General features: G+C 34.1%; 20 non-coding genes across 20 annotated transcripts; all 20 read right to left on the bottom strand.

Annotated features, from left to right (window-relative positions):
* Window positions 1-1107: 1107 nt before the first annotated feature.
* LOC145301706 (5S ribosomal RNA) lies at window positions 1108-1226 on the bottom strand. Its single transcript, XR_013873647.1, has one exon. It is a non-coding gene; the product is annotated as a 5S ribosomal RNA (ribosomal RNA).
* Window positions 1227-2447: 1221 nt separating this feature from the next.
* On the bottom strand, window positions 2448-2566 carry LOC145301693 (5S ribosomal RNA). The gene has a single exon (XR_013873635.1). It is a non-coding gene; the product is annotated as a 5S ribosomal RNA (ribosomal RNA).
* Window positions 2567-3787: 1221 nt separating this feature from the next.
* LOC145299375 (5S ribosomal RNA) lies at window positions 3788-3906 on the bottom strand. Its single transcript, XR_013871633.1, has one exon. It is a non-coding gene; the product is annotated as a 5S ribosomal RNA (ribosomal RNA).
* A 1231-nt stretch (window positions 3907-5137) lies between these two features.
* LOC145301681 (5S ribosomal RNA) lies at window positions 5138-5256 on the bottom strand. Its single transcript, XR_013873624.1, has one exon. It is a non-coding gene; the product is annotated as a 5S ribosomal RNA (ribosomal RNA).
* A 1217-nt stretch (window positions 5257-6473) lies between these two features.
* LOC145301670 (5S ribosomal RNA) lies at window positions 6474-6592 on the bottom strand. The gene has a single exon (XR_013873613.1). It is a non-coding gene; the product is annotated as a 5S ribosomal RNA (ribosomal RNA).
* A 1217-nt stretch (window positions 6593-7809) lies between these two features.
* On the bottom strand, window positions 7810-7928 carry LOC145301658 (5S ribosomal RNA). Its single transcript, XR_013873601.1, has one exon. It is a non-coding gene; the product is annotated as a 5S ribosomal RNA (ribosomal RNA).
* Window positions 7929-9131: 1203 nt separating this feature from the next.
* Window positions 9132-9250, bottom strand: LOC145301646 (5S ribosomal RNA). The gene has a single exon (XR_013873590.1). It is a non-coding gene; the product is annotated as a 5S ribosomal RNA (ribosomal RNA).
* A 1221-nt stretch (window positions 9251-10471) lies between these two features.
* Window positions 10472-10588, bottom strand: LOC145300834 (5S ribosomal RNA). Its single transcript, XR_013873045.1, has one exon. It is a non-coding gene; the product is annotated as a 5S ribosomal RNA (ribosomal RNA).
* Window positions 10589-11809: 1221 nt separating this feature from the next.
* LOC145299397 (5S ribosomal RNA) lies at window positions 11810-11928 on the bottom strand. The gene has a single exon (XR_013871654.1). It is a non-coding gene; the product is annotated as a 5S ribosomal RNA (ribosomal RNA).
* Window positions 11929-13142: 1214 nt separating this feature from the next.
* Window positions 13143-13261, bottom strand: LOC145298475 (5S ribosomal RNA). The gene has a single exon (XR_013870759.1). It is a non-coding gene; the product is annotated as a 5S ribosomal RNA (ribosomal RNA).
* A 1196-nt stretch (window positions 13262-14457) lies between these two features.
* On the bottom strand, window positions 14458-14576 carry LOC145301635 (5S ribosomal RNA). The gene has a single exon (XR_013873579.1). It is a non-coding gene; the product is annotated as a 5S ribosomal RNA (ribosomal RNA).
* A 1222-nt stretch (window positions 14577-15798) lies between these two features.
* LOC145301623 (5S ribosomal RNA) lies at window positions 15799-15917 on the bottom strand. Its single transcript, XR_013873567.1, has one exon. It is a non-coding gene; the product is annotated as a 5S ribosomal RNA (ribosomal RNA).
* A 1222-nt stretch (window positions 15918-17139) lies between these two features.
* LOC145301611 (5S ribosomal RNA) lies at window positions 17140-17258 on the bottom strand. The gene has a single exon (XR_013873555.1). It is a non-coding gene; the product is annotated as a 5S ribosomal RNA (ribosomal RNA).
* A 1217-nt stretch (window positions 17259-18475) lies between these two features.
* On the bottom strand, window positions 18476-18594 carry LOC145301599 (5S ribosomal RNA). Its single transcript, XR_013873544.1, has one exon. It is a non-coding gene; the product is annotated as a 5S ribosomal RNA (ribosomal RNA).
* A 1223-nt stretch (window positions 18595-19817) lies between these two features.
* LOC145301588 (5S ribosomal RNA) lies at window positions 19818-19936 on the bottom strand. The gene has a single exon (XR_013873531.1). It is a non-coding gene; the product is annotated as a 5S ribosomal RNA (ribosomal RNA).
* Window positions 19937-21153: 1217 nt separating this feature from the next.
* On the bottom strand, window positions 21154-21272 carry LOC145301479 (5S ribosomal RNA). The gene has a single exon (XR_013873515.1). It is a non-coding gene; the product is annotated as a 5S ribosomal RNA (ribosomal RNA).
* A 1213-nt stretch (window positions 21273-22485) lies between these two features.
* LOC145301362 (5S ribosomal RNA) lies at window positions 22486-22604 on the bottom strand. Its single transcript, XR_013873504.1, has one exon. It is a non-coding gene; the product is annotated as a 5S ribosomal RNA (ribosomal RNA).
* Window positions 22605-23822: 1218 nt separating this feature from the next.
* Window positions 23823-23941, bottom strand: LOC145301245 (5S ribosomal RNA). Its single transcript, XR_013873445.1, has one exon. It is a non-coding gene; the product is annotated as a 5S ribosomal RNA (ribosomal RNA).
* A 1217-nt stretch (window positions 23942-25158) lies between these two features.
* LOC145301133 (5S ribosomal RNA) lies at window positions 25159-25277 on the bottom strand. Its single transcript, XR_013873334.1, has one exon. It is a non-coding gene; the product is annotated as a 5S ribosomal RNA (ribosomal RNA).
* Window positions 25278-26498: 1221 nt separating this feature from the next.
* LOC145299374 (5S ribosomal RNA) lies at window positions 26499-26617 on the bottom strand. The gene has a single exon (XR_013871632.1). It is a non-coding gene; the product is annotated as a 5S ribosomal RNA (ribosomal RNA).
* Window positions 26618-27612: the final 995 nt, after the last annotated feature.

Here is a 27612-nt window from a genome sequence, read left to right as displayed (position 1 = left end):
TTTCACTTTTAAAAAACACATTATTATCTTTCACCACACAATAATATCTCCTCTCTCTCAAATACAAATACAAACCGTGTCACACGAACACGCGTCCCCCCGCACAAAAACATCTTCTTTCAACTTATAATACACTGCTTTTCTCAATTTATTTACAAAATACATCTTTAAAATAAAACTTTACAAAACAAAATATCACAATTTACAAAAGCTTTTACAATACCAACGTAATCACTAAATAATAATCATATATAATATTAATTCATACTTTCTTTCGCCATTAGTAGCCGAAAAACTTCGCATGAGGACAAACTAAGTAAGAAAAAACAAAACACGCGAGCGTTTAGAATTTACACTCACTCATCACTTTCACATGATCAATTTAAAAGCTAAATCGAAAATCCACTTGCGCACCAGCTAGCGTTTTAAAGGACATATAACCAAATATTAATCACTTAAAAACGACTAGCCAGCACGATAAGTGCCGGGAATCCACTAATGAATAGTGCAGCCTGCTATTTAAGGGGCAGTAAGTCTGGCAGAACTTAATGAAAAGTGCAGAAAAAAAAAGAAAAAAAGTCTTATTAAAAAAGTGTGTGTGAATAAATAAGTAAATTGCGTGAGGTAGGAAATGTAAGGTTCTAGTCTAATGTTAGGTGGTCGCTTACGGCTACATCACGTTGCAAACACCGGCCCTCGCCCGATCACCGCAGTTAAGCAACGTCCAGCTTGGTTAGTACTTAGATGGTTGACCGCTTCGGAATATCAAGTGCTAAGGATGTATTTTCTTTTCCTCATCCAAAACAACTACACGGATGACTTGTAAAACGTTCCTATTATCTTTTAAAATTCATTGAAAGAAAATATAGTTTTCAGCATTGTGTGATTACTCTCATAATTGCTATATTTAAGCGATTTGAATTTTATTCCAAATACACAGGCTTCAAGTAGAAGCGTTAAAAGTAAGTTTCCGGCTGTGGATGCGGGGAGCGAACGCTGACATTTGTTAGAATTAAAGAAAAAGTTGAACTAATTAGATTTTCCAATGAAAAACAATAACATTTTTTGAATTTATCAACAAAAAAAAAAAAAAAAAAAAAAGAGAAATGCTTACAGCACCTGGTATTCCCAAGCGGTCACCCATCTAAGTACTGACCAGGCTCTACGTTGCTTAACTTCGGTGATCGGACGAGAACCGGTGTTTTCAACGTGATATGGCCGTAAACAAAAATTAAACATTATCTTAACTATACAAACAAAACTTTACTTCCTCCTTTACTCTATTTACTTTACAACACTTTTCGCTAATTAAACTTTACTTTTACAATTCCATTAATTTCACTTTTAAAAAACACATTATTATCTTTCACCACACAATAATATCTCCTCTCTCTCAAATACAAATACAAACCGTGTCACACGAACACGCGTCCCCCCGCACAAAAACATCTTCTTTCAACTTATAATACACTGCTTTTCTCAATTTATTTACAAAATACATCTTTAAAATAAAACTTTACAAAACAAAATATCACAATTTACAAAAGCTTTTACAATACCAACGTAATCACTAAATAATAATCATATATAATATTAATTCATACTTTCTTTCGCCATTAGTAGCCGAAAAACTTCGCATGAGGACAAACTAAGTAAGAAAAAACAAAACACGCGAGCGTTTAGAATTTACACTCACTCATCACTTTCACATGATCAATTTAAAAGCTAAATCGAAAATCCACTTGCGCACCAGCTAGCGTTTTAAAGGACATATAACCAAATATTAATCACTTAAAAACGACTAGCCAGCACGATAAGTGCCGGGAATCCACTAATGAATAGTGCAGCCTGCTATTTAAGGGGCAGTAAGTCTGGCAGAACTTAATGAAAAGTGCAAAAAAAAAAAAAAAAAAAAAAAGTCTTATTAAAAATGTGTGTGTGAATAAATAAGTAAATTGCGTGAGGTAGGAAATGTAAGGTTCTAGTCTAATGTTAGGTGGTCGCTTACGGCTACATCACGTTGCAAACACCGGCCCTCGCCCGATCACCGCAGTTAAGCAACGTCCAGCTTGGTTAGTACTTAGATGGTTGACCGCTTCGGAATATCAAGTGCTAAGGATGTATTTTCTTTTCCTTATCCAAAAACAACTACACGATGACTTGTAAAACGTTCCTATTATCTTTGAAAATTCATTGAAAGAAAATATAGTTTTCAGCATTGTGTGATTACTCTCATGATTGCTATATTTAAGTGATTTGAATTTTATTCCAAATACACAGGCTTCAAGTAGAAGCGTTAAAAGTAAGTTTCCGGCTGTGGATGCGGGGAGCGAACGCTGACATTTGTTAGAATTAAAGAAAAAGTTGAACTAATTAGATTTTCCAATGAAAAACAATAACATTTTTTGAATTTATCAACAAAAAAAAAAAAAAAAAAAAAAGAGAAATGCTTACAGCACCTGGTATTCCCAAGCGGTCACCCATCTAAGTACTGACCAGGCTCTACGTTGCTTAACTTCGGTGATCGGACGAGAACCGGTGTTTTCAACGTGATATGGCCGTAAACAAAAATTAAACATTATCTTAACTATACAAACAAAACTTTACTTCCTCCTTTACTCTATTTACTTTACAACACTTTTCGCTAATTAAACTTTACTTTTACAATTCCATTAATTTCACTTTTAAAAAACACATTATTATCTTTCACCACACAATAATATCTCCTCTCTCTCAAATACAAATACAAACCGTGTCACACGAACACGCGTCCCCCCGCACAAAAACATCTTCTTTCAACTTATAATACACTGCTTTTCTCAATTTATTTACAAAATACATCTTTAAAATAAAACTTTACAAAACAAAATATCACAATTTACAAAAGCTTTTACAATACCAACGTAATCACTAAATAATAATCATATATAATATTAATTCATACTTTCTTTCGCCATTAGTAGCCGAAAAACTTCGCATGAGGACAAACTAAGTAAGAAAAAACAAAACACGCGAGCGTTTAGAATTTACACTCACTCATCACTTTCACATGATCAATTTAAAAGCTAAATCGAAAATCCACTTGCGCACCAGCTAGCGTTTTAAAGGACATATAACCAAATATTAATCACTTAAAAACGACTAGCCAGCACGATAAGTGCCGGGAATCCACTAATGAATAGTGCAGCCTGCTATTTAAGGGGCAGTAAGTCTGGCAGAACTTAATGAAAAGTGCAAAAAAAAAAAAAAAAAAAAAAAGTCTTATTAAAAATGTGTGTGTGAATAAATAAGTAAATTGCGTGAGGTAGGAAATGTAAGGTTCTAGTCTAATGTTAGGTGGTCGCTTACGGCTACATCACGTTGCAAACACCGGCCCTCGCCCGATCACCGCAGTTAAGCAACGTCCAGCTTGGTTAGTACTTAGATGGTTGACCGCTTCGGAATATCAAGTGCTAAGGATGTATTTTCTTTTCCTTATCCAAAAACAACTACACGATGACTTGTAAAACGTTCCTATTATCTTTGAAAATTCATTGAAAGAAAATATAGTTTTCAGCATTGTGTGATTACTCTCATGATTGCTATATTTAAGTGATTTGAATTTTATTCCAAATACACAGGCTTCAAGTAGAAGCGTTAAAAGTAAGTCTCCGGCTGTGGATGCGGGGAGCGAACGCTGACATTTGTTAGAATTAAAGAAAAAGTTGAACTAATTAGATTTTCCAATGAAAAACAATAACATTTTTTGAATTTATCAAAAAAAAAAAAAAAAAAAGCAAAAGAGAAATGCTTACAGCACCTGGTATTCCCAAGCGGTCACCCATCTAAGTACTGACCAGGCTCTACGTTGATTAACTTCGGTGATCGGACGAGAACCGGTGTTTTCAACGTGATATGGCCGTAAACAAAAATTAAACATTATCTTAACTATACAAACAAAACTTTACTTCCTCCTTTACTCTATTTACTTTACAACACTTTTCGCTAATTAAACTTTACTTTTACAATTCCATTAATTTCACTTTTAAAAAACACATTATTATCTTTCACCACACAATAATATCTCCTCTCTCTCAAATACAAATACAAACGGTGTCACGGACACGAACACGCGTCCATCCGCACAAAAACATCTTCTTTCAACTTATAATACACTGCTTTTCTCAATTTATTTACAAAATACATCTTTAAAATAAAACTTTACAAAACAAAATATCACAATTTACAAAAACTTTTACAATACCAACGTAATCACTAAATAATAATCATATATAATATTAATTCATACTTTCTTTCGCCATTAGTAGCCGAAAAACTTCGCATGAGGACAAACTAAGTAAGAAAAAACAAAACACGCGAGCGTTTAGAATTTACACTCACTCATCACTTTCACATGATCAATTTAAAAGCTAAAGCGAAAATCCACTTGCGCACCAGCTAGCGTTTTAAAGGACATATAACCAAATATTAATCACTTAAAAACGACTAGCCAGCACGATAAGTGCCGGGAATCCACTAATGAATAGTGCAGCCTGCTATTTAAGGGGCAGTAAGTCTGGCAGAACTTAATGAAAAGTGCAAAAAAAAAAAAAAAAAAAAAAAAGTCTTATTAAAAATGTGTGTGTGAATAAATAAGTAAATTGCGTGAGGTAGGAAATGTAAGGTTCTAGTCTAATGTTAGGTGGTCGCTTACGGCTACATCACGTTGCAAACACCGGCCCTCGCCCGATCACCGCAGTTAAGCAACGTCCAGCTTGGTTAGTACTTAGATGGTTGACCGCTTCGGAATATCAAGTGCTAAGGATGTATTTTCTTTTCCTCATCCAAAACAACTACACGGATGACTTGTAAAACGTTCCTATTATCTTTTAAAATTCATTGAAAGAAAATATAGTTTTCAGCATTGTGTGATTACTCTCATAATTGCTATATTTAAGCGATTTGAATTTTATTCCAAATACACAGGCTTCAAGTAGAAGCGTTAAAAGTAAGTCTCCGGCTGTGGATGCGGGGAGCGAACGCTGACATTTGTTAGAATTAAAGAAAAAGTTGAACTATATAGATTTTCCAATGAAAAACAATAACATTTTTTGAATTTATCAACAAAAAAAAAAAAAAAAAGGAAAAAAAAGAGAAATGCTTACAGCACCTGGTATTCCCAAGCGGTCACCCATCTAAGTACTGACCAGGCTCTACGTTGCTTAACTTCGGTGATCGGACGAGAACCGGTGTTTTCAACGTGATATGGCCGTAAACAAAAATTAAACATTATCTTAACTATACAAACAAAACTTTACTTCCTCCTTTACTCTATTTACTTTACAACACTTTTCGCTAATTAAACTTTACTTTTACAATTCCATTAATTTCACTTTTAAAAAACACATTATTATCTTTCACCACACAATAATATCTCCTCTCTCTCAAATACAAATACAAACCGTGTCACACGAACACGCGTCCCCCCGCACAAAAACATCTTCTTTCAACTTATAATACACTGCTTTTCTCAATTTATTTACAAAATACATCTTTAAAATAAAACTTTACAAAACAAAATATCACAATTTACAAAAGCTTTTACAATACCAACGTAATCACTAAATAATAATCATATATAATATTAATTCATACTTTCTTTCGCCATTAGTAGCCGAAAAACTTCGCATGAGGACAAACTAAGTAAGAAAAAACAAAACACGCGAGCGTTTAGAATTTACACTCACTCATCACTTTCACATGATCAATTTAAAAGCTAAATCGAAAATCCACTTGCGCACCAGCTAGCGTTTTAAAGGACATATAACCAAATATTAATCACTTAAAAACGACTAGCCAGCACGATAAGTGCCGGGAATCCACTAATGAATAGTGCAGCCTGCTATTTAAGGGGCAGTAAGTCTGGCAGAACTTAATGAAAAGTGCAGAAAAAAAAAGAAAAAAAGTCTTATTAAAAAAGTGTGTGTGAATAAATAAGTAAATTGCGTGAGGTAGGAAATGTAAGGTTCTAGTCTAATGTTAGGTGGTCGCTTACGGCTACATCACGTTGCAAACACCGGCCCTCGCCCGATCACCGCAGTTAAGCAACGTCCAGCTTGGTTAGTACTTAGATGGTTGACCGCTTCGGAATATCAAGTGCTAAGGATGTATTTTCTTTTCCCCATCCAAAACAACTACACGGATGACTTGTAAAACGTTCCTATTATCTTTTAAAATTCATTGAAAGAAAATATAGTTTTCAGCATTGTGTGATTACTCTCATAATTGCTATATTTAAGCGATTTGAATTTTATTCCAAATACACAGGCTTCAAGTAGAAGCGTTAAAAGTAAGTCTCCGGCTGTGGATGCGGGGAGCGAACGCTGACATTTGTTAGAATTAAAGAAAAAGTTGAACTAATTAGATTTTCCAATGAAAAACAATAACATTTTTTGAATTTATCAACAAAAAAAAAAAAAAAAAAAAAAGAGAAATGCTTACAGCACCTGGTATTCCCAAGCGGTCACCCATCTAAGTACTGACCAGGCTCTACGTTGCTTAACTTCGGTGATCGGACGAGAACCGGTGTTTTCAACGTGATATGGCCGTAAACAAAAATTAAACATTATCTTAACTATACAAACAAAACTTTACTTCCTCCTTTACTCTATTTACTTTACAACACTTTTCGCTAATTAAACTTTACTTTTACAATTCCATTAATTTCACTTTAAAAAAACACATTATTATCTTTCACCACACAATAATATCTCCTCTCTCTCAAATACAAATACAAACCGTGTCACACGAACACGCGTCCCCCCGCACAAAAACATCTTCTTTCAACTTATAATACACTGCTTTTCTCAATTTATTTACAAAATACATCTTTAAAATAAAACTTTACAAAACAAAATATCACAATTTACAAAAGCTTTTACAATACCAACGTAATCACTAAATAATAATCATATATAATATTAATTCATACTTTCTTTCGCCATTAGTAGCCGAAAAACTTCGCATGAGGACAAACTAAGTAAGAAAAAACAAAACACGCGAGCGTTTAGAATTTACACTCACTCATCACTTTCACATGATCAATTTAAAAGCTAAATCGAAAATCCACTTGCGCACCAGCTAGCGTTTTAAAGGACATATAACCAAATATTAATCACTTAAAAACGACTAGCCAGCACGATAAGTGCCGGGAATCCACTAATGAATAGTGCAGCCTGCTATTTAAGGGGCAGTAAGTCTGGCAGAACTTAATGAAAAGTGCAGAAAAAAAAAGAAAAAAAGTCTTATTAAAAAAGTGTGTGTGAATAAATAAGTAAATTGCGTGAGGTAGGAAATGTAAGGTTCTAGTCTAATGTTAGGTGGTCGCTTACGGCTACATCACGTTGCAAACACCGGCCCTCGCCCGATCACCGCAGTTAAGCAACGTCCAGCTTGGTTAGTACTTAGATGGTTGACCGCTTCGGAATATCAAGTGCTAAGGATGTATTTTCTTTTCCTCATCCAAAACAACTACACGGATGACTTGTAAAACGTTCCTATTATCTTTTAAAATTCATTGAAAGAAAATATAGTTTTCAGCATTGTGTGATTACTCTCATAATTGCTATATTTAAGCGATTTGAATTTTATTCCAAATACACAGGCTTCAAGTAGAAGCGTTAAAAGTAAGTCTCCGGCTGTGGATGCGGGGAGCGAACGCTGACATTTGTTAGAATTAAAGAAAAAGTTGAACTAATTAGATTTTCCAATGAAAAACAATAACATTTTTTGAATTTATCAACAAAAAAAAAAAAAAAAAAAAAAGAGAAATGCTTACAGCACCTGGTATTCCCAAGCGGTCACCCATCTAAGTACTGACCAGGCTCTACGTTGCTTAACTTCGGTGATCGGACGAGAACCGGTGTTTTCAACGTGATATGGCCGTAAACAAAAATTAAACATTATCTTAACTATACAAACAAAACTTTACTTCCTCCTTTACTCTATTTACTTTACAACACTTTTCGCTAATTAAACTTTACTTTTACAATTCCATTAATTTCACTTTAAAAAAACACATTATTATCTTTCACCACACAATAATATCTCCTCTCTCTCAAATACAAATACAAACCGTGTCACACGAACACGCGTCCCCCCGCACAAAAACATCTTCTTTCAACTTATAATACACTGCTTTTCTCAATTTATTTACAAAATACATCTTTAAAATAAAACTTTACAAAACAAAATATCACAATTTACAAAAGCTTTTACAATACCAACGTAATCACTAAATAATAATCATATATAATATTAATTCATACTTTCTTTCGCCATTAGTAGCCGAAAAACTTCGCATGAGGACAAACTAAGTAAGAAAAAACAAAACACGCGAGCGTTTAGAATTTACACTCACTCATCACTTTCACATGATCAATTTAAAAGCTAAATCGAAAATCCACTTGCGCACCAGCTAGCGTTTTAAAGGACATATAACCAAATATTAATCACTTAAAAACGACTAGCCAGCACGATAAGTGCCGGGAAGTGCAGCCTGCTATTTAAGGGGCAGTAAGTCTGGCAGAACTTAATGAAAAGTGCAGAAAAAAAAAGAAAAAAAGTCTTATTAAAAAAGTGTGTGTGAATAAATAAGTAAATTGCGTGAGGTAGGAAATGTAAGGTTCTAGTCTAATGTTAGGTGGTCGCTTACGGCTACATCACGTTGCAAACACCGGCCCTCGCCCGATCACCGCAGTTAAGCAACGTCCAGCTTGGTTAGTACTTAGATGGTTGACCGCTTCGGAATATCAAGTGCTAAGGATGTATTTTCTTTTCCTCATCCAAAACAACTACACGGATGACTTGTAAAACGTTCCTATTATCTTTTAAAATTCATTGAAAGAAAATATAGTTTTCAGCATTGTGTGATTACTCTCATAATTGCTATATTTAAGCGATTTGAATTTTATTCCAAATACACAGGCTTCAAGTAGAAGCGTTAAAAGTAAGTTTCCGGCTGTGGATGCGGGGAGCGAACGCTGACATTTGTTAGAATTAAAGAAAAAGTTGAACTAATTAGATTTTCCAATGAAAAACAATAACATTTTTTGAATTTATCAACAAAAAAAAAAAAAAAAAAAAAAGAGAAATGCTTACAGCACCTGGTATTCCCAAGCGGTCACCCATCTAAGTACTGACCAGGCTCTACGTTGCTTAACTTCGGTGATCGGACGAGAACCGGTGTTTTCAACGTGATATGGCCGTAAACAAAAATTAAACATTATCTTAACTATACAAACAAAACTTTACTTCCTCCTTTACTCTATTTACTTTACAACACTTTTCGCTAATTAAACTTTACTTTTACAATTCCATTAATTTCACTTTTAAAAAACACATTATTATCTTTCACCACACAATAATATCTCCTCTCTCTCAAATACAAATACAAACCGTGTCACACGAACACGCGTCCCCCCGCACAAAAACATCTTCTTTCAACTTATAATACACTGCTTTTCTCAATTTATTTACAAAATACATCTTTAAAATAAAACTTTACAAAACAAAATATCACAATTTACAAAAGCTTTTACAATACCAACGTAATCACTAAATAATAATCATATATAATATTAATTCATACTTTCTTTCGCCATTAGTAGCCGAAAAACTTCGCATGAGGACAAACTAAGTAAGAAAAAACAAAACACGCGAGCGTTTAGAATTTACACTCACTCATCACTTTCACATGATCAATTTAAAAGCTAAATCGAAAATCCACTTGCGCACCAGCTAGCGTTTTAAAGGACATATAACCAAATATTAATCACTTAAAAACGACTAGCCAGCACGATAAGTGCCGGGAATCCACTAATGAATAGTGCAGCCTGCTATTTAAGGGGCAGTAAGTCTGGCAGAACTTAATGAAAAGTGCAAAAAAAAAAAAAAAAAAAAAAAGTCTTATTAAAAATGTGTGTGTGAATAAATAAGTAAATTGCGTGAGGTAGGAAATGTAAGGTTCTAGTCTAATGTTAGGTGGTCGCTTACGGCTACATCACGTTGCAAACACCGGCCCTCGCCCGATCACCGCAGTTAAGCAACGTCCAGCTTGGTTAGTACTTAGATGGTTGACCGCTTCGGAATATCAAGTGCTAAGGATGTATTTTCTTTTCCTTATCCAAAAACAACTACACGATGACTTGTAAAACGTTCCTATTATCTTTGAAAATTCATTGAAAGAAAATATAGTTTTCAGCATTGTGTGATTACTCTCATGATTGCTATATTTAAGTGATTTGAATTTTATTCCAAATACACAGGCTTCAAGTAGAAGCGTTAAAAGTAAGTCTCCGGCTGTGGATGCGGGGAGCGAACGCTGACATTTGTTAGAATTAAAGAAAAAGTTGAACTAATTAGATTTTCCAATGAAAAACAATAACATTTTTTGAATTTATCAAAAAAAAAAAAAAAAAAAGCAAAAGAGAAATGCTTACAGCACCTGGTATTCCCAAGCGGTCACCCATAAGTACTGACCAGGCTCTACGTTGATTAACTTCGGTGATCGGACGAGAACCGGTGTTTTCAACGTGATATGGCCGTAAACAAAAATTAAACATTATCTTAACTATACAAACAAAACTTTACTTCCTCCTTTACTCTATTTACTTTACAACACTTTTCGCTAATTAAACTTTACTTTTACAATTCCATTAATTTCACTTTTAAAAAACACATTATTATCTTTCACCACACAATAATATCTCCTCTCTCTCAAATACAAATACAAACGGTGTCACACGAACACGCGTCCATCCGCACAAAAACATCTTCTTTCAACTTATAATACACTGCTTTTCTCAATTTATTTACAAAATACATCTTTAAAATAAAACTTTACAAAACAAAATATCACAATTTACAAAAACTTTTACAATACCAACGTAATCACTAAATAATAATCATATATAATATTAATTCATACTTTCTTTCGCCATTAGTAGCCGAAAAACTTCGCATGAGGACAAACTAAGTAAGAAAAAACAAAACACGCGAGCGTTTAGAATTTACACTCACTCATCACTTTCACATGATCAATTTAAAAGCTAAAGCGAAAATCCACTTGCGCACCAGCTAGCGTTTTAAAGGACATATAACCAAATATTAATCACTTAAAAACGACTAGCCAGCACGATAAGTGCCGGGAATCCACTAATGAATAGTGCAGCCTGCTATTTAAGGGGCAGTAAGTCTGGCAGAACTTAATGAAAAGTGCAAAAAAAAAAAAAAAAAAAAAAAAGTCTTATTAAAAATGTGTGTGTGAATAAATAAGTAAATTGCGTGAGGTAGGAAATGTAAGGTTCTAGTCTAATGTTAGGTGGTCGCTTACGGCTACATCACGTTGCAAACACCGGCCCTCGCCCGATCACCGCAGTTAAGCAACGTCCAGCTTGGTTAGTACTTAGATGGTTGACCGCTTCGGAATATCAAGTGCTAAGGATGTATTTTCTTTTCCTTATCCAAAAACAACTACACGATGACTTGTAAAACGTTCCTATTATCTTTGAAAATTCATTGAAAGAAAATATAGTTTTCAGCATTGTGTGATTACTCTCATGATTGCTATATTTAAGTGATTTGAATTTTATTCCAAATACACAGGCTTCAAGTAGAAGCGTTAAAAGTAAGTCTCCGGCTGTGGATGCGGGGAGCGAACGCTGACATTTGTTAGAATTAAAGAAAAAGTTGAACTAATTAGATTTTCCAATGAAAAACAATAACATTTTTTGAATTTATCAAAAAAAAAAAAAAAAAAGCAAAAGAGAAATGCTTACAGCACCTGGTGTTCCCAAGCGGTCACCCATCTAAGTACTGACCAGGCTCTACGTTGATTAACTTCGGTGATCGGACGAGAACCGGTGTTTTCAACGTGATATGGCCGTAAACAAAAATTAAACATTATCTTAACTATACAAACAAAACTTTACTTCCTCCTTTACTCTATTTACTTTACAACACTTTTCGCTAATTAAACTTTACTTTTACAATTCCATTAATTTCACTTTTAAAAAACACATTATTATCTTTCACCACACAATAATATCTCCTCTCTCTCAAATACAAATACAAACGGTGTCACACGAACACGCGTCCATCCGCACAAAAACATCTTCTTTCAACTTATAATACACTGCTTTTCTCAATTTATTTACAAAATACATCTTTAAAATAAAACTTTACAAAACAAAATATCACAATTTACAAAAACTTTTACAATACCAACGTAATCACTAAATAATAATCATATATAATATTAATTCATACTTTCTTTCGCCATTAGTAGCCGAAAAACTTCGCATGAGGACAAACTAAGTAAGAAAAAACAAAACACGCGAGCGTTTAGAATTTACACTCACTCATCACTTTCACATGATCAATTTAAAAGCTAAAGCGAAAATCCACTTGCGCACCAGCTAGCGTTTTAAAGGACATATAACCAAATATTAATCACTTAAAAACGACTAGCCAGCACGATAAGTGCCGGGAATCCACTAATGAATAGTGCAGCCTGCTATTTAAGGGGCAGTAAGTCTGGCAGAACTTAATGAAAAGTGCAAAAAAAAAAAAAAAAAAAAAGTCTTATTAAAAATGTGTGTGTGAATAAATAAGTAAATTGCGTGAGGTAGGAAATGTAAGGTTCTAGTCTAATGTTAGGTGGTCGCTTACGGCTACATCACGTTGCAAACACCGGCCCTCGCCCGATCACCGCAGTTAAGCAACGTCCAGCTTGGTTAGTACTTAGATGGTTGACCGCTTCGGAATATCAAGTGCTAAGGATGTATTTTCTTTTCCTTATCCAAAACAACTACACGATGACTTGTAAAACGTTCCTATTATCTTTGAAAATTCATTGAAAGAAAATATAGTTTTCAGCATTGTGTGATTACTCTCATGATTGCTATATTTAAGTGATTTGAATTTTATTCCAAATACACAGGCTTCAAGTAGAAGCGTTAAAAGTAAGTCTCCGGCTGTGGATGCGGGGAGCGAACGCTGACATTTGTTAGAATTAAAGAAAAAGTTGAACTAATTAGATTTTCCAATGAAAAACAATAACATTTTTTGAATTTATCAAAAAAAAAAAAAAAAAAAGAGAGAAATGCTTACAGCACCTGGTATTCCCAAGCGGTCACCCATCTAAGTACTGACCAGGCTCTACGTTGCTTAACTTCGGTGATCGGACGAGAACCGGTGTTTTCAACATGATATGGCCGTAAACAAAAATTAAACATTATCTTAACTATACAAACAAAACTTTACTTCCTCCTTTACTCTATTTACTTTAACACACTTTTCGCTAATTAAACTTTACTTTTACAATTCCATTAATTTCACTTTTAAAAAACACATTATTATCTTTCAACACACTACAAAACAATAATATCTCCTCTCTCTCAAATACAAATACAAACGGTGTCACACGAACACGCGTCCCCCCGCACAAAAACATCTTCTTTCAACAATACACTGCTTTTCTCAATTTATTTACAAAATACATCTTTAAAATAAAACTTTACAAAAAAAATATCACAATTTACAAAAACTTTTACAATACCAACGTAATCACTAAATAATAATCATATATAATATTAATTCATACTTTCTTTCGCCATTAGTAGCCGAAAAACTTCGCATGAGGACAAACTAAGTAAGAAAAAACAAAACACGCGAGCGTTTAGAATTTACACTCACTCATCACTTTCACATGATCAATTTAAAAGCTAAAGCGAAAATCCACTTGCGCACCAGCTAGCGTTTTAAAGGACATATAACCAAATATTAATCACTTAAAAACGACTAGCCAGCACGATAAGTGCCGGGAATCCACTAATGAATAGTGCAGCCCAGCCTGCTATTTAAGGGGCAGTAAGTCTGGCAGAAGTTAATGAAAAGTGCCCACAAAAAAAAAGTCTTATTAAAAATGTGTGTGTGAATAAATAAGTAAATTGCGTGAGGTAGGAAATGTAAGGTTCTAGTCTAATGTTAGGTGGTCGCTTACGGCTACATCACGTTGAAAACACCGGCCCTCCTTGCCCGATCACCGCAGTTAAGCAACGTCCAGCTTGGTTAGTACTTAGATGGTTGACCGCTTCGGAATATCAAGTGCTAAGGATGTATTTTCTTTTCCTTATCCAAAACAACTACACGATGACTTGTAAAACGTTCCTATTATCTTTGAAAATTCATTGAAAGAAAATATAGTTTTCAGCATTGTGTGATTACTCTCATGATTGCTATATTTAAGTGATTCAAGTAGAAGCGTTAAAAGTAAGTCTCCGGCTGTGGATGCGGGGAGCGAACGCTGACATTTGTTAGAATTAAAGAAAAAGTTGAACTAATTAGATTTTCCAATGAAAAACAATAACATTTTTTGAATTTATCAAAAAAAAAAAAAAAAAAAAAGAAAAAGAGAAATGCTTACAGCACCTGGTATTCCCAAGCGGTCACCCATCTAAGTACTGACCAGGCTCTACGTTGCTTAACTTCGGTGATCGGACGAGAACCGGTGTTTTCAACGTGATATGGCCGTAAACAAAAATTAAACATTATCTTAACTATACAAACAAAACTTTACTTCCTCCTTTACTCTATTTACTTTAACACACTTTTCGCTAATTAAACTTTACTTTTACAATTCCATTAATTTCACTTTTAAAAAACACATTATTATCTTTCACCACACAATAATATCTCCTCTCTCTCAAATACAAATACAAACCGTGTCACACGAACACGCGTCCCCCCGCACAAAAACATCTTCTTTCAACTTATAATACACTGCTTTTCTCAATTTATTTACAAAATAAATCTTTAAAATAAAACTTTACAAAACAAAATATCACAATTTACAAAAGCTTTTACAATACCAACGTAATCACTAAATAATAATCATATATAATATTAATTCATACTTTCTTTCGCCATTAGTAGCCGAAAAACTTCGCATGAGGACAAACTAAGTAAGAAAAAACAAAATACGCGAGCGTTTAGAATTTACACTCACTCATCACTTTCACATGATCAATTTAAAAGCTAAATCGAAAATCCACTTGCGCACCAGCTAGCGTTTTAAAGGACATATAACCAAATATTAATCACTTAAAAACGACTAGCCAGCACGATAAGTGCCGGGAATCCACTAATGAATAGTGCAGCCTGCTATTTAAGGGGCAGTAAGTCTGGCAGAACTTAATGAAAAGTGCAGAAAAAAAAAAGAAAAAAAGTCTTATTAAAAAAGTGTGTGTGAATAAATAAGTAAATTGCGTGAGGTAGGAAATGTAAGGTTCTAGTCTAATGTTAGGTGGTCGCTTACGGCTACATCACGTTGCAAACACCGGCCCTCGCCCGATCACCGCAGTTAAGCAACGTCCAGCTTGGTTAGTACTTAGATGGTTGACCGCTTCGGAATATCAAGTGCTAAGGATGTATTTTCTTTTCCTCATCCAAAACAACTACACGGATGACTTGTAAAACGTTCCTATTATCTTTTAAAATTCATTGAAAGAAAATATAGTTTTCAGCATTGTGTGATTACTCTCATAATTGCTATATTTAAGCGATTTGAATTTTATTCCAAATACACAGGCTTCAAGTAGAAGCGTTAAAAGTAAGTCTCCGGCTGTGGATGCGGGGAGCGAACGCTGACATTTGTTAGAATTAAAGAAAAAGTTGAACTATATAGATTTTCCAATGAAAAACAATAACATTTTTTGAATTTATCAACAAAAAAAAAAAAAAAAAGAAAAAAAAGAGAAATGCTTACAGCACCTGGTATTCCCAAGCGGTCACCCATCTAAGTACTGACCAGGCTCTACGTTGCTTAACTTCGGTGATCGGACGAGAACCGGTGTTTTCAACGTGATATGGCCGTAAACAAAAATTAAACATTATCTTAACTATACAAACAAAACTTTACTTCCTCCTTTACTCTATTTACTTTACAACACTTTTCGCTAATTAAACTTTACTTTTACAATTCCATTAATTTCACTTTTAAAAAACACATTATTATCTTTCACCACACAATAATATCTCCTCTCTCTCAAATACAAATACAAACCGTGTCACACGAACACGCGTCCCCCCGCACAAAAACATCTTCTTTCAACTTATAATACACTGCTTTTCTCAATTTATTTACAAAATACATCTTTAAAATAAAACTTTACAAAACAAAATATCACAATTTACAAAAGCTTTTACAATACCAACGTAATCACTAAATAATAATCATATATAATATTAATTCATACTTTCTTTCGCCATTAGTAGCCGAAAAACTTCGCATGAGGACAAACTAAGTAAGAAAAAACAAAACACGCGAGCGTTTAGAATTTACACTCACTCATCACTTTCACATGATCAATTTAAAAGCTAAATCGAAAATCCACTTGCGCACCAGCTAGCGTTTTAAAGGACATATAACCAAATATTAATCACTTAAAAACGACTAGCCAGCACGATAAGTGCCGGGAATCCACTAATGAATAGTGCAGCCTGCTATTTAAGGGGCAGTAAGTCTGGCAGAACTTAATGAAAAGTGCAGAAAAAAAAAGATAAAAAGTCTTATTAAAAAAGTGTGTGTGAATAAATAAGTAAATTGCGTGAGGTAGGAAATGTAAGGTTCTAGTCTAATGTTAGGTGGTCGCTTACGGCTACATCACGTTGCAAACACCGGCCCTCGCCCGATCACCGCAGTTAAGCAACGTCCAGCTTGGTTAGTACTTAGATGGTTGACCGCTTCGGAATATCAAGTGCTAAGGATGTATTTTCTTTTCCTCATCCAAAACAACTACACGGATGACTTGTAAAACGTTCCTATTATCTTTTAAAATTCATTGAAAGAAAATATAGTTTTCAGCATTGTGTGATTACTCTCATAATTGCTATATTTAAGCGATTTGAATTTTATTCCAAATACACAGGCTTCAAGTAGAAGCGTTAAAAGTAAGTCTCCGGCTGTGGATGCGGGGAGCGAACGCTGACATTTGTTAGAATTAAAGAAAAAGTTGAACTATATAGATTTTCCAATGAAAAACAATAACATTTTTTGAATTTATCAACAAAAAAAAAAAAAAAAAGGAAAAAAAAGAGAAATGCTTACAGCACCTGGTATTCCCAAGCGGTCACCCATCTAAGTACTGACCAGGCTCTACGTTGCTTAACTTCGGTGATCGGACGAGAACCGGTGTTTTCAACGTGATATGGCCGTAAACAAAAATTAAACATTATCTTAACTATACAAACAAAACTTTACTTCCTCCTTTACTCTATTTACTTTACAACACTTTTCGCTAATTAAACTTTACTTTTACAATTCCATTAATTTCACTTTTAAAAAACACATTATTATCTTTCACCACACAATAATATCTCCTCTCTCTCAAATACAAATACAAACCGTGTCACACGAACACGCGTCCCCCCGCACAAAAACATCTTCTTTCAACTTATAATACACTGCTTTTCTCAATTTATTTACAAAATACATCTTTAAAATAAAACTTTACAAAACAAAATATCACAATTTACAAAAGCTTTTACAATACCAACGTAATCACTAAATAATAATCATATATAATATTAATTCATACTTTCTTTCGCCATTAGTAGCCGAAAAACTTCGCATGAGGACAAACTAAGTAAGAAAAAACAAAACACGCGAGCGTTTAGAATTTACACTCACTCATCACTTTCACATGATCAATTTAAAAGCTAAATCGAAAATCCACTTGCGCACCAGCTAGCGTTTTAAAGGACATATAACCAAATATTAATCACTTAAAAACGACTAGCCAGCACGATAAGTGCCGGGAATCCACTAATGAATAGTGCAGCCTGCTATTTAAGGGGCAGTAAGTCTGGCAGAACTTAATGAAAAGTGCAGAAAAAAAAAGAAAAAAAGTCTTATTAAAAAAGTGTGTGTGAATAAATAAGTAAATTGCGTGAGGTAGGAAATGTAAGGTTCTAGTCTAATGTTAGGTGGTCGCTTACGGCTACATCACGTTGCAAACACCGGCCCTCGCCCGATCACCGCAGTTAAGCAACGTCCAGCTTGGTTAGTACTTAGATGGTTGACCGCTTCGGAATATCAAGTGCTAAGGATGTATTTTCTTTTCCTCATCCAAAACAACTACACGGATGACTTGTAAAACGTTCCTATTATCTTTTAAAATTCATTGAAAGAAAATATAGTTTTCAGCATTGTGTGATTACTCTCATAATTGCTATATTTAAGCGATTTGAATTTTATTCCAAATACACAGGCTTCAAGTAGAAGCGTTAAAAGTAAGTTTCCGGCTGTGGATGCGGGGAGCGAACGCTGACATTTGTTAGAATTAAAGAAAAAGTTGAACTAATTAGATTTTCCAATGAAAAACAATAACATTTTTTGAATTTATCAACAAAAAAAAAAAAAAAAAAAAAAGAGAAATGCTTACAGCACCTGGTATTCCCAAGCGGTCACCCATCTAAGTACTGACCAGGCTCTACGTTGCTTAACTTCGGTGATCGGACGAGAACCGGTGTTTTCAACGTGATATGGCCGTAAACAAAAATTAAACATTATCTTAACTATACAAACAAAACTTTACTTCCTCCTTTACTCTATTTACTTTACAACACTTTTCGCTAATTAAACTTTACTTTTACAATTCCATTAATTTCACTTTTAAAAAACACATTATTATCTTTCACCACACAATAATATCTCCTCTCTCTCAAATACAAATACAAACCGTGTCACACGAACACGCGTCCCCCCGCACAAAAACATCTTCTTTCAACTTATAATACACTGCTTTTCTCAATTTATTTACAAAATACATCTTTAAAATAAAACTTTACAAAACAAAATATCACAATTTACAAAAGCTTTTACAATACCAACGTAATCACTAAATAATAATCATATATAATATTAATTCATACTTTCTTTCGCCATTAGTAGCCGAAAAACTTCGCATGAGGACAAACTAAGTAAGAAAAAACAAAACACGCGAGCGTTTAGAATTTACACTCACTCATCACTTTCACATGATCAATTTAAAAGCTAAATCGAAAATCCACTTGCGCACCAGCTAGCGTTTTAAAGGACATATAACCAAATATTAATCACTTAAAAACGACTAGCCAGCACGATAAGTGCCGGGAATCCACTAATGAATAGTGCAGCCTGCTATTTAAGGGGCAGTAAGTCTGGCAGAACTTAATGAAAAGTGCAGAAAAAAAAAAGAAAAAAAGTCTTATTAAAAAAGTGTGTGTGAATAAATAAGTAAATTGCGTGAGGTAGGAAATGTAAGGTTCTAGTCTAATGTTAGGTGGTCGCTTACGGCTACATCACGTTGCAAACACCGGCCCTCGCCCGATCACCGCAGTTAAGCAACGTCCAGCTTGGTTAGTACTTAGATGGTTGACCGCTTCGGAATATCAAGTGCTAAGGATGTATTTTCTTTTCCTCATCCAAAACAACTACACGGATGACTTGTAAAACGTTCCTATTATCTTTTAAAATTCATTGAAAGAAAATATAGTTTTCAGCATTGTGTGATTACTCTCATAATTGCTATATTTAAGCGATTTGAATTTTATTCCAAATACACAGGCTTCAAGTAGAAGCGTTAAAAGTAAGTCTCCGGCTGTGGATGCGGGGAGCGAACGCTGACATTTGTTAGAATTAAAGAAAAAGTTGAACTATATAGATTTTCCAATGAAAAACAATAACATTTTTTGAATTTATCAACAAAAAAAAAAAAAAAAAGGAAAAAAAAGAGAAATGCTTACAGCACCTGGTATTCCCAAGCGGTCACCCATCTAAGTACTGACCAGGCTCTACGTTGCTTAACTTCGGTGATCGGACGAGAACCGGTGTTTTCAACGTGATATGGCCGTAAACAAAAATTAAACATTATCTTAACTATACAAACAAAACTTTACTTCCTCCTTTACTCTATTTACTTTACAACACTTTTCGCTAATTAAACTTTACTTTTACAATTCCATTAATTTCACTTTTAAAAAACACATTATTATCTTTCACCACACAATAATATCTCCTCTCTCTCAAATACAAATACAAACCGTGTCACACGAACACGCGTCCCCCCGCACAAAAACATCTTCTTTCAACTTATAATACACTGCTTTTCTCAATTTATTTACAAAATACATCTTTAAAATAAAACTTTACAAAACAAAATATCACAATTTACAAAAGCTTTTACAATACCAACGTAATCACTAAATAATAATCATATATAATATTAATTCATACTTTCTTTCGCCATTAGTAGCCGAAAAACTTCGCATGAGGACAAACTAAGTAAGAAAAAACAAAACACGCGAGCGTTTAGAATTTACACTCACTCATCACTTTCACATGATCAATTTAAAAGCTAAATCGAAAATCCACTTGCGCACCAGCTAGCGTTTTAAAGGACATATAACCAAATATTAATCACTTAAAAACGACTAGCCAGCACGATAAGTGCCGGGAATCCACTAATGAATAGTGCAGCCTGCTATTTAAGGGGCAGTAAGTCTGGCAGAACTTAATGAAAAGTGCAGAAAAAAAAAGAAAAAAAGTCTTATTAAAAAAGTGTGTGTGAATAAATAAGTAAATTGCGTGAGGTAGGAAATGTAAGGTTCTAGTCTAATGTTAGGTGGTCGCTTACGGCTACATCACGTTGCAAACACCGGCCCTCGCCCGATCACCGCAGTTAAGCAACGTCCAGCTTGGTTAGTACTTAGATGGTTGACCGCTTCGGAATATCAAGTGCTAAGGATGTATTTTCTTTTCCCCATCCAAAACAACTACACGGATGACTTGTAAAACGTTCCTATTATCTTTTAAAATTCATTGAAAGAAAATATAGTTTTCAGCATTGTGTGATTACTCTCATAATTGCTATATTTAAGCGATTTGAATTTTATTCCAAATACACAGGCTTCAAGTAGAAGCGTTAAAAGTAAGTCTCCGGCTGTGGATGCGGGGAGCGAACGCTGACATTTGTTAGAATTAAAGAAAAAGTTGAACTAATTAGATTTTCCAATGAAAAACAATAACATTTTTTGAATTTATCAACAAAAAAAAAAAAAAAAAAAAAAGAGAAATGCTTACAGCACCTGGTATTCCCAAGCGGTCACCCATCTAAGTACTGACCAGGCTCTACGTTGCTTAACTTCGGTGATCGGACGAGAACCGGTGTTTTCAACGTGATATGGCCGTAAACAAAAATTAAACATTATCTTAACTATACAAACAAAACTTTACTTCCTCCTTTACTCTATTTACTTTACAACACTTTTCGCTAATTAAACTTTACTTTTACAATTCCATTAATTTCACTTTAAAAAAACACATTATTATCTTTCACCACACAATAATATCTCCTCTCTCTCAAATACAAATACAAACCGTGTCACACGAACACGCGTCCCCCCGCACAAAAACATCTTCTTTCAACTTATAATACACTGCTTTTCTCAATTTATTTACAAAATACATCTTTAAAATAAAACTTTACAAAACAAAATATCACAATTTACAAAAGCTTTTACAATACCAACGTAATCACTAAATAATAATCATATATAATATTAATTCATACTTTCTTTCGCCATTAGTAGCCGAAAAACTTCGCATGAGGACAAACTAAGTAAGAAAAAACAAAACACGCGAGCGTTTAGAATTTACACTCACTCATCACTTTCACATGATCAATTTAAAAGCTAAATCGAAAATCCACTTGCGCACCAGCTAGCGTTTTAAAGGACATATAACCAAATATTAATCACTTAAAAACGACTAGCCAGCACGATAAGTGCCGGGAATCCACTAATGAATAGTGCAGCCTGCTATTTAAGGGGCAGTAAGTCTGGCAGAACTTAATGAAAAGTGCAGAAAAAAAAAGAAAAAAAGTCTTATTAAAAAAGTGTGTGTGAATAAATAAGTAAATTGCGTGAGGTAGGAAATGTAAGGTTCTAGTCTAATGTTAGGTGGTCGCTTACGGCTACATCACGTTGCAAACACCGGCCCTCGCCCGATCACCGCAGTTAAGCAACGTCCAGCTTGGTTAGTACTTAGATGGTTGACCGCTTCGGAATATCAAGTGCTAAGGATGTATTTTCTTTTCCTCATCCAAAACAACTACACGGATGACTTGTAAAACGTTCCTATTATCTTTTAAAATTCATTGAAAGAAAATATAGTTTTCAGCATTGTGTGATTACTCTCATAATTGCTATATTTAAGCGATTTGAATTTTATTCCAAATACACAGGCTTCAAGTAGAAGCGTTAAAAGTAAGTCTCCGGCTGTGGATGCGGGGAGCGAACGCTGACATTTGTTAGAATTAAAGAAAAAGTTGAACTAATTAGATTTTCCAATGAAAAACAATAACATTTTTTGAATTTATCAACAAAAAAAAAAAAAAAAAAGAGAAATGCTTACAGCACCTGGTATTCCCAAGCGGTCACCCATCTAAGTACTGACCAGGCTCTACGTTGCTTAACTTCGGTGATCGGACGAGAACCGGTGTTTTCAACGTGATATGGCCGTAAACAAAAATTAAACATTATCTTAACTATACAAACAAAACTTTACTTCCTCCTTTACTCTATTTACTTTACAACACTTTTCGCTAATTAAACTTTACTTTTACAATTCCATTAATTTCACTTTTAAAAAACACATTATTATCTTTCACCACACAATAATATCTCCTCTCTCTCAAATACAAATACAAACCGTGTCACACGAACACGCGTCCCCCCGCACAAAAACATCTTCTTTCAACTTATAATACACTGCTTTTCTCAATTTATTTACAAAATACATCTTTAAAATAAAACTTTACAAAACAAAATATCACAATTTACAAAAGCTTTTACAATACCAACGTAATCACTAAATAATAATCATATATAATATTAATTCATACTTTCTTTCGCCATTAGTAGCCGAAAAACTTCGCATGAGGACAAACTAAGTAAGAAAAAACAAAACACGCGAGCGTTTAGAATTTACACTCACTCATCACTTTCACATGATCAATTTAAAAGCTAAATCGAAAATCCACTTGCGCACCAGCTAGCGTTTTAAAGGACATATAACCAAATATTAATCACTTAAAAACGACTAGCCAGCACGATAAGTGCCGGGAATCCACTAATGAATAGTGCAGCCTGCTATTTAAGGGGCAGTAAGTCTGGCAGAACTTAATGAAAAGTGCAGAAAAAAAAAGAAAAAAAGTCTTATTAAAAAAGTGTGTGTGAATAAATAAGTAAATTGCGTGAGGTAGGAAATGTAAGGTTCTAGTCTAATGTTAGGTGGTCGCTTACGGCTACATCACGTTGCAAACACCGGCCCTCGCCCGATCACCGCAGTTAAGCAACGTCCAGCTTGGTTAGTACTTAGATGGTTGACCGCTTCGGAATATCAAGTGCTAAGGATGTATTTTCTTTTCCTCATCCAAAACAACTACACGGATGACTTGTAAAACGTTCCTATTATCTTTTAAAATTCATTGAAAGAAAATATAGTTTTCAGCATTGTGTGATTACTCTCATAATTGCTATATTTAAGCGATTTGAATTTTATTCCAAATACACAGGCTTCAAGTAGAAGCGTTAAAAGTAAGTCTCCGGCTGTGGATGCGGGGAGCGAACGCTGACATTTGTTAGAATTAAAGAAAAAGTTGAACTAATTAGATTTTCCAATGAAAAACAATAACATTTTTTGAATTTATCAACAAAAAAAAAAAAAAAAAAAAAAAGAGAAATGCTTACAGCACCTGGTATTCCCAAGCGGTCACCCATCTAAGTACTGACCAGGCTCTACGTTGCTTAACTTCGGTGATCGGACGAGAACCGGTGTTTTCAACGTGATATGGCCGTAAACAAAAATTAAACATTATCTTAACTATACAAACAAAACTTTACTTCCTCCTTTACTCTATTTACTTTACAACACTTTTCGCTAATTAAACTTTACTTTTACAATTCCATTAATTTCACTTTAAAAAAACACATTATTATCTTTCACCACACAATAATATCTCCTCTCTCTCAAATACAAATACAAACCGTGTCACACGAACACGCGTCCCCCCGCACAAAAACATCTTCTTTCAACTTATAATACACTGCTTTTCTCAATTTATTTACAAAATACATCTTTAAAATAAAACTTTACAAAACAAAATATCACAATTTACAAAAGCTTTTACAATACCAACGTAATCACTAAATAATAATCATATATAATATTAATTCATACTTTCTTTCGCCATTAGTAGCCGAAAAACTTCGCATGAGGACAAACTAAGTAAGAAAAAACAAAACACGCGAGCGTTTAGAATTTACACTCACTCATCACTTTCACATGATCAATTTAAAAGCTAAATCGAAAATCCACTTGCGCACCAGCTAGCGTTTTAAAGGACATATAACCAAATATTAATCACTTAAAAACGACTAGCCAGCACGATAAGTGCCGGGAATCCACTAATGAATAGTGCAGCCTGCTATTTAAGGGGCAGTAAGTCTGGCAGAACTTAATGAAAAGTGCAGAAAAAAAAAGAAAAAAAGTCTTATTAAAAAAGTGTGTGTGAATAAATAAGTAAATTGCGTGAGGTAGGAAATGTAAGGTTCTAGTCTAATGTTAGGTGGTCGCTTACGGCTACATCACGTTGCAAACACCGGCCCTCGCCCGATCACCGCAGTTAAGCAACGTCCAGCTTGGTTAGTACTTAGATGGTTGACCGCTTCGGAATATCAAGTGCTAAGGATGTATTTTCTTTTCCTCATCCAAAACAACTACACGGATGACTTGTAAAACGTTCCTATTATCTTTTAAAATTCATTGAAAGAAAATATAGTTTTCAGCATTGTGTGATTACTCTCATAATTGCTATATTTAAGCGATTTGAATTTTATTCCAAATACACAGGCTTCAAGTAGAAGCGTTAAAAGTAAGTTTCCGGCTGTGGATGCGGGGAGCGAACGCTGACATTTGTTAGAATTAAAGAAAAAGTTGAACTAATTAGATTTTCCAATGAAAAACAATAACATTTTTTGAATTTATCAACAAAAAAAAAAAAAAAAAAAAAAGAGAAATGCTTACAGCACCTGGTATTCCCAAGCGGTCACCCATCTAAGTACTGACCAGGCTCTACGTTGCTTAACTTCGGTGATCGGACGAGAACCGGTGTTTTCAACGTGATATGGCCGTAAACAAAAATTAAACATTATCTTAACTATACAAACAAAACTTTACTTCCTCCTTTACTCTATTTACTTTACAACACTTTTCGCTAATTAAACTTTACTTTTACAATTCCATTAATTTCACTTTTAAAAAACACATTATTATCTTTCACCACACAATAATATCTCCTCTCTCTCAAATACAAATACAAACCGTGTCACACGAACACGCGTCCCCCCGCACAAAAACATCTTCTTTCAACTTATAATACACTGCTTTTCTCAATTTATTTACAAAATACATCTTTAAAATAAAACTTTACAAAACAAAATATCACAATTTACAAAAGCTTTTACAATACCAACGTAATCACTAAATAATAATCATATATAATATTAATTCATACTTTCTTTCGCCATTAGTAGCCGAAAAACTTCGCATGAGGACAAACTAAGTAAGAAAAAACAAAACACGCGAGCGTTTAGAATTTACACTCACTCATCACTTTCACATGATCAATTTAAAAGCTAAATCGAAAATCCACTTGCGCACCAGCTAGCGTTTTAAAGGACATATAACCAAATATTAATCACTTAAAAACGACTAGCCAGCACGATAAGTGCCGGGAATCCACTAATGAATAGTGCAGCCTGCTATTTAAGGGGCAGTAAGTCTGGCAGAACTTAATGAAAAGTGCAAAAAAAAAAAAAAAAAAAAAAAGTCTTATTAAAAATGTGTGTGTGAATAAATAAGTAAATTGCGTGAGGTAGGAAATGTAAGGTTCTAGTCTAATGTTAGGTGGTCGCTTACGGCTACATCACGTTGCAAACACCGGCCCTCGCCCGATCACCGCAGTTAAGCAACGTCCAGCTTGGTTAGTACTTAGATGGTTGACCGCTTCGGAATATCAAGTGCTAAGGATGTATTTTCTTTTCCTTATCCAAAAACAACTACACGATGACTTGTAAAACGTTCCTATTATCTTTGAAAATTCATTGAAAGAAAATATAGTTTTCAGCATTGTGTGATTACTCTCATGATTGCTATATTTAAGTGATTTGAATTTTATTCCAAATACACAGGCTTCAAGTAGAAGCGTTAAAAGTAAGTCTCCGGCTGTGGATGCGGGGAGCGAACGCTGACATTTGTTAGAATTAAAGAAAAAGTTGAACTAATTAGATTTTCCAATGAAAAACAATAACATTTTTTGAATTTATCAAAAAAAAAAAAAAAAAAAGCAAAAAAGAAATGCTTACAGCACCTGGTATTCCCAAGCGGTCACCCATCTAAGTACTGACCAGGCTCTACGTTGATTAACTTCGGTGATCGGACGAGAACCGGTGTTTTCAACGTGATATGGCCGTAAACAAAAATTAAACATTATCTTAACTATACAAACAAAACTTTACTTCCTCCTTTACTCTATTTACTTTACAACACTTTTCGCTAATTAAACTTTACTTTTACAATTCCATTAATTTCACTTTTAAAAAACACATTATTATCTTTCACCACACAATAATATCTCCTCTCTCTCAAATACAAATACAAACGGTGTCACGGACACGAACACGCGTCCATCCGCACAAAAACATCTTCTTTCAACTTATAATACACTGCTTTTCTCAATTTATTTACAAAATACATCTTTAAAATAAAACTTTACAAAACAAAATATCACAATTTACAAAAACTTTTACAATACCAACGTAATCACTAAATAATAATCATATATAATATTAATTCATACTTTCTTTCGCCATTAGTAGCCGAAAAACTTCGCATGAGGACAAACTAAGTAAGAAAAAACAAAACACGCGAGCGTTTAGAATTTACACTCACTCATCACTTTCACATGATCAATTTAAAAGCTAAAGCGAAAATCCACTTGCGCACCAGCTAGCGTTTTAAAGGACATATAACCAAATATTAATCACTTAAAAACGACTAGCCAGCACGATAAGTGCCGGGAATCCACTAATGAATAGTGCAGCCTGCTATTTAAGGGGCAGTAAGTCTGGCAGAACTTAATGAAAAGTGCAAAAAAAAAAAATAAAAAAAAAAAAAAAAGTCTTATTAAAAATGTGTGTGTGAATAAATAAGTAAATTGCGTGAGGTAGGAAATGTAAGGTTCTAGTCTAATGTTAGGTGGTCGCTTACGGCTACATCACGTTGCAAACACCGGCCCTCGCCCGATCACCGCAGTTAAGCAACGTCCAGCTTGGTTAGTACTTAGATGGTTGACCGCTTCAAGGATGTATTTTCTTTTCCTTATCCAAAACAACTACACGATGACTTGTAAAACGTTCCTATTATCTTTGAAAATTCATTGAAAGAAAATATAGTTTTCAGCATTGTGTGAT

This window comes from Euprymna scolopes, chromosome 18, assembly GCF_053919585.1.
Source record: "Euprymna scolopes isolate OS-2025 chromosome 18, ASM5391958v1, whole genome shotgun sequence".
NCBI classification, from domain to species: domain Eukaryota; kingdom Metazoa; phylum Mollusca; class Cephalopoda; order Sepiida; family Sepiolidae; genus Euprymna; species Euprymna scolopes.
This window is presented reverse-complemented; position numbering and strand designations above follow the sequence as displayed.